This window comes from Aphis gossypii, chromosome X, assembly GCF_020184175.1.
Source record: "Aphis gossypii isolate Hap1 chromosome X, ASM2018417v2, whole genome shotgun sequence".
Classification (NCBI taxonomy): domain Eukaryota; kingdom Metazoa; phylum Arthropoda; class Insecta; order Hemiptera; family Aphididae; genus Aphis; species Aphis gossypii.
The window spans coordinates 6,111,625-6,127,398 of record NC_065533.1 but is presented as its reverse complement, the minus strand read 5'-3'; positions in this window follow the sequence as shown (position 1 = coordinate 6,127,398).

Sequence of the window (15,774 nt, the reverse complement as noted above, 5' to 3'; positions counted from 1 at the left end):
TTGAAGTCCCTATACCCAGCGGTTTGGTCTGGGCGTTGATGAGTGAATCGGGGCGGTCTCCTATATGTATATAGATTATTATGACCGTTATTTATAGTGCCCACTATATGTATAATAGTGATGTAATATGGTCTATTAATTATAATACAAGATATCCGGATATGATTTCAAAATTAGATTCTATATGGCTAAAATGCTATAATATATTTACTGTAAATCGGACTTCATATTTATTTAAATAATAAAGATTCTATTTTAGTTTTATAATTACGTTTTATATTGTCTATTAAAGACTTACAAACTATTATACTCACAAAATATGTTTAATACCAATAGATGGCTGGCTGTAATCATAATATGGAGTTTGGTGTCATGTATTGAGTATATCAGTAGTCACGGAGAACTAATTTTCTTATATACATACATAGATACACCTTTCAATTTGTTTTTTTTTTTGTAAATATATTGTGATAGTTAACATATAACGTATAACATATTATCTGAATTATATGCAAAATGCATTTAGAATATTATATTAAACAAAAAACATATTTTACATAGGTATAATTTTTACCATAAGATAAAAAAGATATTGTGTTAAGACTAGAATAGCTTTAAATTACATTTATTTTAAATATTTCACACACTAATTATAATGTTTTTTTTGAGTTTCAACTGTTTCAAGATATAGAGTTACTACTTTTTGTAGATAATTTTTTTATACTTTTTATAATTAAGCACACATCAATATGAGTAACTGATAAATAATATATAAATATGAGTGTATATGTGGGTGTCATATAACATATAATTATTAAAGAGTAAAAACAATGTGTTTGACCGTACAAAAAAAAAAAAAAAATTGTTATATAGAATTATAGAGGGTATTCGTTAATGGAAGTTTTATTGTGTATATTATTGAATCGAGATTAAAGGGGTGTTCTGTCGCCGTAATGTGTATTAAATTCAGTAATAAAGCGTAGAATACACTTTGCCATTGTTTTTATTTTTTAATATAATAATTAAACTAACATTTACAAAAACTTTTTATTTGTAAGCTACATTGTTATCATTATATTATATATAATATATTATAATATATCTTTAATCTTTATACTGAAATCTGATCTTATTTGATTTGTAAGCCGATATATACATAATATGTGAACGTGGTTGCAATAACTATTAATAATTCTATAATACGTTTTGGGGCATAATATGAGAAAAAATATGTCTTACGTAAATAGTTCTTATGATAGTTTTCGAAAGTTATGATAAAGATGAGTGGGCAGTGCATAAGCTTTTATAGTGAGCTTAGAGTTTAACATAAATAAGAAGTTATAGTCGTAATTGGATCTTAAGCGGAGGATGAACTTACACATTGCCCTTTTTTCGAACATAAAATCTATATACAAGCTTGATTTTATTACTTATAATTTAATTTTATTTGTGATTCGTATAATACATAGAAATATATGATTACCGTAAGTACGGCTTATTCACGTATTCATATATAATATATATAAATACGGTAAGCAGCAATCAATTCTTCGGTTTCATTCTTTAAAACGGTAACCAACTCCTGAGGTATCGAAAAAATCGAGTGAATATGTTGGTAAAGCGCCCGAAGAAGCCGGGTCGAGCGACGGGTCCTTGCGCATTGGCAGAAGTGTTTCCAGCTGCATTTTGGGTGCCTTCGGGTTTTTTCACATTACCGGCAGCATTCTTGTCATCAGTCATATTTTATTTTTTTAGATATACTATGTAAAATTATAAGATTATGTTATGCGGTGACTGCTAGAAACGTTATGGTTCTATTTTTCGGAAATATGTATCACTACCGCCACCGTTTCCAAGGCCCACAACGAAATTTTAATTCAAGTGGCCAGCAAATGAAAATTTATTTATCAATATTTATTTAAAAAAAACAACCAAAAACTAAAAAAGTCAAATATCAATAAATAGCTTAAAAAGGTAACTATTTTGAAAATTACACTACGTGTAGAAAATTATAATGCAAAATTTTGCAGAAAATTTCAAAAATATCTGTGGTAATTCATTTTTGAAATACAAAAAAATAAGAAAATTGTTTGATGAGAAATCGTTATTTTACAAGTGAATATCATATTTATAAATGATATAATATTATGTAGGTAGGTAGTCAACATTTTAATTTCAGACCACTATAAAAATATTTGTACAATTTTCTTCATTTTTTTTATCCATTAATAAATATTATGTATTTATATATGAAGAATATTGTTTCAAATTTTCAAATTTTATAGATTACCTATAGTATCTTTTTAAACCAAATAATAGTGATGAACTATGGATAAATAAAGATAGGTACTATATTTGTTTTTATTTTTCTTGTTTGTTGTATTACAATATTATTTTATGGTTTATTATAAATTAGTACTAATATTATATTAACAAATTTAAAAATAAATTGTTTCAAATTGCTTTTCAGTACAAGATTAGCTTATAGGCGGCGATGCAATATTTAAAATTTAAATTAATTATTTATAAAATATTTAATCAGATGTTATTGTTGCAATAAAGTTATTATTTTTAATATTAGGTACTATTGTTGTAGATTTTCGAATTGACTCGATTCTATAGGTTTTTTTTTTTTATTAAATATGCTAAATGCACCGACCAATCTATAATAATCGAATACAGTTTCAGAAAACATATTGAATTAATTATGAATTAATTATAATTAATTATTATTGAATTATTTAATATTTAAAAATATTTTTCACTTTAAAAAAATTTTAAAATGTTAATGATATTTAATTTAAAAATTTAAGAAATTAGATTTCAAGTAAACTTTACAACGAATTTAAATGTTTCCAGAAAGTTTATCTGATTGATAGGGTAGCTGATACTATTATAGCTTATTATCATAGTTTTAATTTGGTTCTTAGTAGAAATCAAAGCCGTAGTAGAATTCATTTGTTGTCGTATTTTGAATTTGGATAGTCTTCTAGACTAGGTAAATTTCAAATGAAAATGTATATCTTTGTTTGTTTCCGTGTTGTACTTATCTAAATCGTTTCATGAATTGTTCGTCAAACAAAATTTGTTTAAGATAATTTGAACAATGACTGCATATTATTATTTATCGTATTTGTAATAATTAGCGATGATTGTTTAAGTCGTTTAAGGCTAGTTCTCTATATTCTCCACTCTTCTCATACTAATTGTATACGTTCTTTAAATAAATATGGAATATAGGCTGTATTCAAATGTAAGTTGAACGTGTATTTAACAATCTTTAAATGTTATTAACTTCTTTACAATTCAAACTTTGTTTATTATGTACCTCTATACATAATCTATTATATAATGTAACATTTAAATCATGACTAAGTTTACAAAAATATGGTAGTTGGTACACGTCTAAAATTAACCGAATGTTTTTACACGTAGGTACCTAAGACGTAACATTTAGGTGATACAATACAATTGCATTTACAATTTGGTTTTGGTTTAAAAAATAAAAAAATATAAAATTGTATATTATCTCTAGGTATAGTACAGAGTACTGCACATAATATCATGTACATAGCTTAACAGGTTAGAAGTAATGACATATTAAGTGGTTGAAATTATTAAGCTATGTATAAGTAAGATATTCGTATGGTGTAAAATACGAACATAAAAAAAAGGATTTGATGTTCGATTTTTTGATTCTTATTTCTTATTATATGACGCTTCTGCACAGGTGCAAGGTGACTGAATACATATTATAATATTACTGTTATAATTCAGATTGAAATATCATCTTTTATTACTCGACATTTATATATACCTCCGAATTTTCGATTACGTGATTTAAATACAAAATATGTCCTTTATATGTCATGTCACATAAAGGACTTTCGAAATTATTCACTCAACGGTAGGATGGTAACCGAATCTCAGTAACATCACGGATTTTATAATATAATAATAATGTATCAAAACTATAAAATCCATGATCGGAATCATTCGGATGACGACGCGTTGAAATTATTGCTTTCGCCTCGGTGATGACGATCACGTGTTGGTAAATTTTACCGTTTATATGCCACCGTTTTCACTGTAGCCAGTCTGTAGGTATAATTATATATATATATAATATTATCGTGTCTATATTTCAAATAATTCAGTGGACATAATATTATTATGGTGAATAATATAATTCTTTTGGAATATAACAATAGTATGATAAGAATAATAATATGTCGTTGTAAACGGTGCCGGCCGGACGCATTTTGATTGTAGATATTATAATATGTACATTTATAATATTATGTGGTATATGTATATGCATTATGCACATAATATATAGGAAGCATTTCTTTACACTCGGGGACCCCATTCGGCAGGTTTTTACGCGCGCATCTAAATAACGATATACATTCGGGGGAGAAATGAAAAAAAGTAAGAAATTACCACGGTAATATAATAATAACGACGGCGATAAATATTTTTCTAAAGAAACGACGACGAATGAATGGTGGTGTAAAAAAAAATAAGTAATAAGAATCGGTATTTTTTTATTATTGTTATAGTTATACACTATATACTTTCATTATATACATATTTTTTTTATCGGAATATATTATCATTATTATATTATATATAATTTATATGTATATATTTCCCACCCTATCACACGGCATTGCATCGTGTCGTTCATTCAACTTGTCGCCGTTGTCATAGTAGTATTCCTATAATATGACTTTTTTTCTTCCGAAATCTCGGCCGGGGCGAAGCACACCTGTTCCGCCGCCGCTCACCTGTGCACACACAAGTCCTAGTCTCACACACACATACACACAATATATGTATATATATACACATATAATAGGTAAAAAATAATAACGAGAGAGAGAATAATATTATTTATAATAAGAAAAAAAACTACCGGACGAATTTGATTTTTTTACCATGATCATAATGTGTTATGATATTGTGCCTATATGACGTTATATCATATTATATATATAATATATACATATGTATTATATCTGTACATGCGCGCGTCCGGTCGGCAGACTGAAGAGATTCGAATTAAAAATTATGACCACCAACAACGGTAGTGGTTTTTGTGGAATGCGCGGCGCGCGAAGGGGAAAACGAATATCATATATTATTATATATTCAAATATAATATTATTATGTGAAATAGTTCTTCCTATTATAATGTTAAAATGTCGTTTACTTATTATTATTATTATTAGTAGGAGTAGTATAGTATACACCTCGATATAATATTATACATAGTCGTACGCATTCATATTCATATTATACATCGGTACACGCTTACTTATAGATGTGTGTGTGTGTGTATAAAAACGTGTTTGTCGAACGGCGACGGACGACGTATGATTTTGCTACTACTCGCCGCCGCCACCGTCGTATACACTAAAGTTTAATTAACCGGTTGCCAGTTTTTCATTTAAATTATTCACATATATATGTATTGTATATTTCCCCTTTTTACAACTTGTCAACGGCGACGACGACGACGACGAGTATAGGGAAAAAAAGAGACAAGTCGTTACTACATTTCATATTCGATTCGAGGTGACCTGACACGCACACACACACTCACGAACACTTTAACACGTTCGCTCGCACGCACTATATAGCTGCTAGTGGCAACGGCAGCGTATTTTTTATAATACGTCGTTGTCATCTCAGCTTGTTTGTAGTAATAATAATAATTGTAAGCGTGATCAACATTATGTATTATACATTCCAAACGCATTACATATAAATATAGTTATTATATTTTATGCATATTAAATTATATTATTAAACTATAGGTATAGTGTTGCAGTAGGTATATCATTTACGAACTCGTGATCTTATTATATAGATACATATTATAATACAATATTGTAATAGAATATCGTGTCACAAGTGGTGTGTATAATGAGAGTGTCTCTATATATATTTATAGGTGACTATGCCGAGTGGACAACTATATGTATGCATACAACTGACATTTATGGCTATACAAAATACGAAAAAAAAAATTTTTTTAGTCGATACATCCTAAATTATAAAATTTGACATTTTCCTAAATATTGCATGTTGTATAATGTGTTAATGTGTAAAGATCATTGTGTTGACTATTGAGTATATGGTCAGGGTTGGCATGAAAAAGCCCATCCAGAAAAAACAAGGGCCACTTTTCTGAGTTTAATCCAATCAATATTTTAAAAATCCCTCAAAAAAACCCGACCTTCTTTTTTGATATTAAGTCCACTCACTTAATATTTTGAAAATTTTTTAAAAAATCAATGCTTCTTTCCCACTCAACATTTTTTTGTGATTTATTAAGTTAACATTTTATCATGTATTTTTCCAATTAAACTTTGATTAGAAAAATATGTATCTAATTAATATTTTTTAGTTTCAAGTAAAAATAAAAAAAAAAAATCACACACTGATTTTCAATAGAAAATTTAACAACTTTATTATTTTTAAGAAGATAGGTAATTTCCCTATAAAACGTAATAAACAAATATAAAAAAAAATAAAAATACAACTTATAATAAAGTAACAAACATAGGTTACTTATGTAACGTTGTAATGTATAATGACTTATACATATAAAATTATAAAAACAAAATATTATTTATATTGTTTATGCCTTTATACTCAAAAAATTATAGTAATAGACAGTGGTCAAACATATTATCATATAGCATTTTTTGGTTGGACATGATTACGATTTAAATTTTTAATCGTGGACGTGATAAAAGATAAGAAAACTGCGGTTAATACATAGAAAAAAAATTCTTTATTTTTCAGACGGGGTTTTTCAGAAAAATCCCGATAAAACTGCCCACTATTACTTTTTCAATATTATTGGAAAAAACCTTAAAAAAACCCAACTGGTCTGGGTTTTTCTACAAAGCCCGGGTTTTTGCCAATCCTGATTTGAGTATATAGATAGGAGAGCAATGCCTTGCAGGTACCTATCACAAATCCAAAATTTTCTTTCGAAAACCACGTAGTATACTAGTATATATATATATATACCTACATGTCTGCATTTATTGTACGTCTCGTTCGTAATCGACCGTAATAGCTTCTGACTCTGGACTACCTCAGCTGGTATAACGGCACCTATATATTCGATAAAATATGCGTGTCTTGTTTTTGGATACGTATAATTTTTGTTAGTTGCATGGTTTCGTGTTTGATTATTTATTTCTCACATTACGCAAATAAGACATGTGCGGTAGTGAGGTTGATCGACTCGCATGATGGTTTCGTAAGACAGCCGCGACGAATCATTCATTAAATATACATGTACTCGTTTACTGTTTTATTCATTCGATATTTCATAATCCACAAGAGCGTGTTCATTATTTTAGCCCGTTTGCAATGCCACAGCAATCGTTCGAACCTCGGATCGCCGCATGAAGCCCCATCGAAGTGACAAAAACAAATTTAAATTATCGAGAATTTCGTGTCACGCGTACCCGTGCCCATCGATTTGTTTATCCCATGACATATTAAAGTTCATTTTTTTCGTTAAATATTTTTGAAAATAAATAGATAAAACTCGCGATATTATAGAATTTCACTAATTTTATATTGTAATTTTTGGTTTAACGTTTTTAACTGAAATTCAAAAAGATTAAACGTTCGTTTTTGTTTTTATTTTTTCGAAAATAAGTATAAGTAAATATTTCAAAAGGTAATATTCAATACGCTATAAGCTTTTAATATTAAAGCTATGATCGTGATAAGGAAGATTATAATTGATGTACTACAGGAGGGGATCAGGTTTACACAAGAACCAACTTTGTGAGGCACCCTGCCTCATGCACATTATACATGTAAGTCAATCATTCTTGTATAATAGTTGGGTAATAAAATTGTACGTATTTATGATATTAGGTCTACTTATACGTTATGTAAATTTATTTTTAGTAAACCCTTGGTTAAGTTTTGCAACTATAATTATTACTGTTTCAAAAATAACAAATCTTCAGTGTATTAATCGTATAGTTTTTCACTATTCACATAGGGTCGATAGGACATTGGTGTATTGATTTACTTAATACAAGGTAAATATAGAATGTGTAACAATCTTAAAATAATTATATAAACGAAAATCAAGTTATTTTTTATCTATTTATAATTTATGAAAGGTTATATTACAATAAATTAACGCGTCGCACGAGCCATCTAAATAATTACATATGATTGCCGAAGATCGAACGTACGTATAATATCAATACAATATAATACTATGTATTTATGTCATCGACTTTCAAACGAGAGACGGATTCCGAGAAAAAATTATAGAAACGTGGTGTTTATAATCGATTAGAAATAAAAAAATACTGATATACTGCAAATGTAATTGTATGGAATGCGAGATTTCTTAATAATACATATATTTAAACGTATAATTTATTGTGATATTTCTTAGTAATGTTTAGAGTTAAATATAGTTAAAGGAGATGTCGCATATTATAATTTGCATATATTCGTTAGTGTATACACATAACAGCTGACCACGATAAAAATTAATTTTTTCATCTTGCACACATTTAAGTAAAATATTTTTCTTCTTAATATTTTTGCTCTTTTCTGTGGTTTTCCAATATTTAGTTTAATTTTTTTTTATTAAAATCATAAAAATTTAAATAATACAAAATACAAAATACTAATAATATAATTAACATGAGTATTAACTATCTAAGCTTGAAACAAGTAAAAACGTACATTTCTTTTAAATTAAAATTTTAAATTGACAATTATAGAAATGAGACAAGATATTTATGACTTAAATGAATTGTGAAAACAATCGATTATGACAGTTATTTTGAATTGCAATTAAAACTGAATATTTTTTTATGACGAGTTATTTTATGTATAGGTACCTATATATATTTTGTAATATACGCAGACATATTAATTTAAATATTTTATTCTATATTTTTATGCATATTTAAGTGTTTTAAAACATATAAGGGAATGCATATTTTTATGTTTTTTTTATTTATAAAGCAAATTCCCTTGTATATAGTTACAAGCCTTAATGATGATATTATTATGAATGTGTATAGCCTTTCATATAATCATATCTAACACACATTTTAGTTTATAATACTTATAATAATAATAATATTATAGGATAGGTATATAGGTATTATATATTATAAGTAGTTTATAATATTATACAAAGTAAAATTAAAAAGTCACATTGATACTTGTATATAATATTCCATAGTGTTTTAAATTAGTCTACCCTGAATTCAATACAATAATATGACGATTTACAATCTGTAGGTATAATAAAGTATAAACAATGAATACAATAATCAAGTTTTATGGAGATAACTAGATAAGGAATTAAAATGTGTGAGTGGGGAAGTCACCCAGTAGTAGTCTCTCAGATATTATATACATATTATATTGTCAAACGATTGCCAGTATATTTTGTTGATCATTATAATATATTTTTGTATTATTAATAAAATAAAACTGAATATTACTAGCATAAGAGCACCTGCTCTTATTTCGGATTATATTATATGGCTGGCGTTTATCACCTATAGTTGGTCATAAAGATAACCTAAGTGGGTCTGGTTTTCGTAATCAAATAAATTAAAATAAGGAGTCTGCAATTTTTACAGGGGTAGTTATATCGAACCTTCAGCCGCGTCTGTGCTCGCAACTGTATTTTATAATATGAACTTACATAAATATAAACTACTGATAACATGTTTTTTTGTTGTATTATATGTGTTAATGCACTATAAATTAGACGCAGTTCAATGTTTTTAAATTAAAAAGTGGTCGTTTGATAAACATGTTGCAAAGAGATAGTTCAACCGCTTCGAGTGGTATAATATTATTCACGTGGTTGTAACCACGGTCAGATTGAAAATGTCGCACAGTAGTATAATAATGTACTGTAATTAATATATATATATATAATATAATATTAAATAATACATTATAGGTATAGATAGATAGGCACGTACCTAGGTATGTTAATAACGATATAATAATATTAATTGCGCACTCGTAAATTTCATTAAATACTATTATTATATGAATATAGGTATATAATACATATATATTTTAATCATGACTCCGCTTGATATACGTATAATAATAATAAATTTATTATTCGTAAACCGCATTATAATTGAATTGAATTAATTCATATGCGTTTATATTATATAGGTAGGTGCGCGGTTTGTGTTATATCCATGTATAATATAATATGAAGCATGTGTGAATTATGATTTGTGAGGTATAATGGCCGCGATAAATGACTTTTTGGGTGGGGAGCAGTCCGGATTTGGCGGCTAAACAATAATGTTACTTCCTTCGATGCAGCAACAAACAAACACTTTTTTGGGGGGGTGAGGAAGGACGTTGTTGAAAATCTATAATATATACATCTATAACATTTTATATGTACAACACAAGGGGTGATCGACAGTGGCTTGGTATAATGGTGTCAGAGACGGCCGATTAATACATCCCGGGCTTGATTTTATGGTACCATCACTGTATCATGTATATGTGAATTGTTTGAATTGTATACATCTCGTAATATATATACGAGTAGGTATAATATATATACTGAGCCTGGCTATTGGCCATTACTTTAGACACGGTAGCATTTTATGATGTAATAGTGTGGGCAAGCTAAAGAAGGCTATACGTTTCAGAATTGTAGATAATATATATATATGTATATTTATTATATGTAGATGAAAATAATTTAAATAACGATCTAATTACGCGTAGTACCTAATTGTACGTTACATGTTTATGATAATATGAGTAGGAAGTTAACAAATCAAATAAAATATTTTTAATTTGTTCATGGTTCATTTAATTTTCTTCAACTTAATATTTTTAAAAAATAAATAGCAAAAATAAAAATTTAAATTGTAAAAAAATTGATGATAAACTATATGAATGTTTTTCAAATTAATTAAAAACAGATATTATTATAGGAGCTTAGCTGATATTTACTTAATTTACTTATTTGTTTTCATCGATGCGACTATAATGTATAAATATGTTGAGCTTTTGGGAATTATTAAAGATTATTGAAATACTGTGGTCTAACTAAACATAAATTCACCTTAAATATTATGCAATATTATAAGTACTTATATTAAATAAGTTACAGGGCAAAAAATAAATTTAAAAGCCATCATAAAGTTACTTTCTGAAAATAAATAAAATAAAAAGTCATAGAAAATTGTAGTAACTCTGCTTCCAAATTTGCATTATTCTGTTAAAATACAGAATACAAAATATGTATTTTGTTTTTTCGAAGATCGTTATTATTATAATTTATAATTGATAAACTAATATTAACATATTATTATAAAATTGTACAGCTTATAATTATATAATATTGTTTTTAAATAAAAATATTTTTGATAGCTCATAAATAAATAAAAAAAACTTTAAAAAATCTTTGAATGTTACAAAGGATTCAGATATTGAAAAACTATACTTGACATTTTTGTTTTTTCTTTCAAGATGTGCAGAAAAACTTTCAATGTTAAATTTAACCACATTATGGTATTAATTTTTAGTTAAAATATGATCGTGGGCTTAAAACTTTATACACTAGAACAATAATTTGTCATTGGATATGTACAAGTATTTTATTAATTCATTATAGGTACCTGTAAGTTGGTATGGTACGAGAAAAGCTTCTATAAAGTCTTACGTTAACGATTTAAACCCACCTCTATGAATTATAACCTTTATGCGAAATTATTAATTAAGTCTTACATTTATGAATTTATCTAAGTAATTTATAAGTGAACTGTATAATATACACTAACGCCGCTTATTAGATATTTAATATGCATAATGTATGTTAACGCTAATACACATGGCTGCACATGACATAATATAATATACTTATTATTTATACATATCGATACCATAATGGTTTTTCAGCCCATCATTATGGACGACCATCATCACTCCGCCTCACAGCCTATCACCTCGTATCCCCTTCGAAATGCTGACGTCGTTGCAGATTTTCGATCGTAAACCGAATAATAATCAACAATAACCGTTGTTTGTCGTACAACATAATAAATAATAATAGCCACGAGACACGCTTCGGTCGTAATGATCGGCGTGTGCAGTGATTTTTGAACAACGACGTCCGCGTGATTTCCGACGTCTGCACCCTTCTGCGTCGAGCTAATTGCCCCCGTAGCGACTGTATTCCGTAAATTGTCTACTATAGGAACACGTTAAAAATTGTACATAGTTATCTAATATTATAATATAATATATTTATAATATTTGCGTTCTCGTCGCATCGCCCCATCGCCGCGAGTCGTATAGTCGGTGAGCTACTCTATTCGGACGCGTACATACATACATAATAATGTATAAAGTCTTTCACACACCGCGCTGTATAAATACAATTTGGACGTGTATGGCGGAGGCTGCGTGATAATGGGCCCGCGTGCAGCGTGTGATGTAAAGATCGACTGCAAACGAGGCGGGGCAGGGACGAAATCCTCGACGTTTCAATTAGGTCACGTACTCGGCTCCCGGCACACAGCTCATCGCATCAATTGAACGAGTGCGATAACGACGACCGAACCACAATGCGCGCGCGTGTGTGTACGGCTGAATATATAACATACGATATTGTATATACATATAACAGGGTACAGGGGTCTCACAGCGTTTGATCGCGCCCTCGGCAGTCAGCAGATATAATACAATATAATATATTATATTCCTCTAACTAGCTGTATCGGTGTAGTCCGTGTAAACTAACATTTTAACGCTAAATGACGCTTTATAACTGCTTCAAGTTGTACTCGCGTATTATTAACATAAGGTGATCAATACGATATTATTAGAATATAACATATCACAACTTAGCTTTACCAACTATAAAATACATGTCTTTAGAAATCTTATTCTATCATCTGGTCTCGTCATTGTATAGATTTTCAATAAGCTGTATACTGTTATAAGAGATTTTTGATTCACCCGGTGTATGATGTACGTACCTACATAACATTATTGTCACACTCGCACAGATGGACGAGTATTGCAGTATAATATATTTTGTCCAAAACCTATATACATATTTTTAAGACATGTACATGTACACATTACATTTATTTCAAGTAAAATACACCTACAGATAACTTTTTTCCATTATTATTATTATGCAGTAGTTTATTATGTAGTGTTCGGTTTGATTTTGAAATGAATAGTGTCTAATTTTTGAAAAGCAGTTTCTGAGCAGTGAAAAATTCAAAAAATCTTCAACAATCTATTTTATGTGGATAAAATGTTATTTAAAATAATGTAAAACCAACATATTTTAATAGCCATTGAGGCATTGAGCTTAATAAAAATTCTCTTACAATTCCAAAAATAAAAACTAGTAAATAAAAAAATATACAAATCTTGGTAATATTATGTTTAAATACATATATGCAAAACAACAATATCGTAAATTAAAAAACCGGCCTAGTCACTTTGCTTGTAGTAGGTGTGGAGTATATATTATCTTGTAATTTTAATGAGTAATATAAACATGGTGTTGAATTTGAATTCAATTTTAAACCATTGTATATACGAACAACGATTCTGAGCTCGGTCTGTCAGTCTATATTTTTAGGATATTTTATTAGATACTAATACTTAAATTGCTACAGGTAATTTATTTTTCTATTAGTAGTACCAAAAATAGATTGAACTATAGGTAATAATATTTTTAGTAACAAAAACCTTGAGATTTCTACGAATAATATTTTTTTTTTGAATTATAAATAAAATATTACAAAATTATAAGAATAAAATCGTTATTTTTTGTTTAAATTCATAAAATTTAATTAAAACAGTTGTATGCGTGTATTTTTTTTTAAGATTATGTAAGTAAAATTTATAAGGAATCTTGTATTCGACTTTTAAGCCTTAGCTATATAAAAATTTAAAATTTTGTTCGTTTTTTTTAACGAAATAATTTGCAAATTTCCCCGGTTTTATCGATTTTTGTCAAAATTTAAACTTCAAATGTTTGATTTCATTTTCCAAATTAAAATAAAATATTTAGCTTATTTATTTTCAATATTTTCAAAACGATTAAAAATGTTTGAAATAATAATTGTCAATACTTAATATGTGAATTACTTTATATGTATTTCATTATTTAAGCATTAAAAATTAACTGATTAAATGAGATAATTTAAGACGTTTCATTGTATATTTAAACAGCTACCTTTAAAAGCTTGTGGAAATATGACACATACATAATATATATAATAAAATTATATATTATATATTATATACATTTAGGTATATACCTAACGTATTTAAAACTGTATATCAATGCCATTAATCGACAAATCCCATCATCATCTGTTTAGACGACTGAAAAAATTCGGTAATATCTGTCTGTTGGTGGGGTGGTGTCCACGTTTTTATAGATATTAAAAGGATGTTTGAGTAGTTGATGATGTTACCACGATGATAACAATTTAATACCAGCATGATACAATCGTCTACTATGTAAATATATTAAAATATCATAAACAGTAATACAAAATATTTTTTTGGTTGCAACCACGTATACATTATAAAATGCGCATAAATTATAAAACTGTTGTAGTGTTGTTTGAGCATCATAGTTATAGATTGATGAAGGGTACAAATCATTTAGGATCGCAAATAGATCAGGTGATATTTGATGAAATATACATTTGATAAGCGCAATCACGCAGGTCGTCGAATCACAGAATAGAAAATTTTATTATTATAAAATATATATATTATATTATTATTATTATTTTTTTTTTATTTTTTTTTTTATTCGACATTCTGTGGTCGAATCACGAAAATTGAGGTTATACGTATAATGCATATAAACCTACTTAAACTATACTTACAAAGTTATAGACGATACTTAGGTACAATAAAAATGATTATATTATATCAACATAGTTTTACTTGTGCTTACAGCATATTATTTTATATTTTATTATATGCCAAGAGTGGACAACATGAACGTGTTCGCGACTTGCGAAATTCAATTATGCCAAGAGCCAAAGTATTCATAAATACATTTTATATAATTCGATAAATTTAAATAAACGCTTACCAAAAAAATTAAAATTTATAACAATATAGTAAGTAAATTTTGATTTTTGTAAAAAATACGTGAGACATATTTGACTATGAAGAGAGCCGCAATTTGGTCACCCCTGATATATACTATAATTAGAACAATTATAATACTTGGGTTATATAGAACAACTAAAAGAAAAGATATTCCATTGCATTCGATACTTTGTATTTTGTACCTATTGGTCTGTATATTATTTTTAGTAGTCCTAAATAGACACCGGTAGGCGTAGTGTTTACGGTTCATATACCATTTCGGTAATTTAAGTCAACATAAACTCAACTTTTAGAGGTTTTCTTAAGGTTAGAAATTGATAAGCTAATAAAGAAATTTTCTAAAAACTTAAATTCTGTCAGTTACTCAGTTCCATGAAAATTTGAAATAGCTCTAGAATTTATAGATACGCCTGTCGCTGAGATGACGATATTATATTTTCTCCCCCTGCAAAAAACAAACTAATCGGATAATTTAGCAACATTGATATCACAATGAGTGTCGTAATAACATACATTGGTGGTGGCAGGGGTGTGTGAACAGATAATAGGGAGAAATAATTATGTACAATAGGTGCTGGTAAATTTATAGTGACACAATTTATC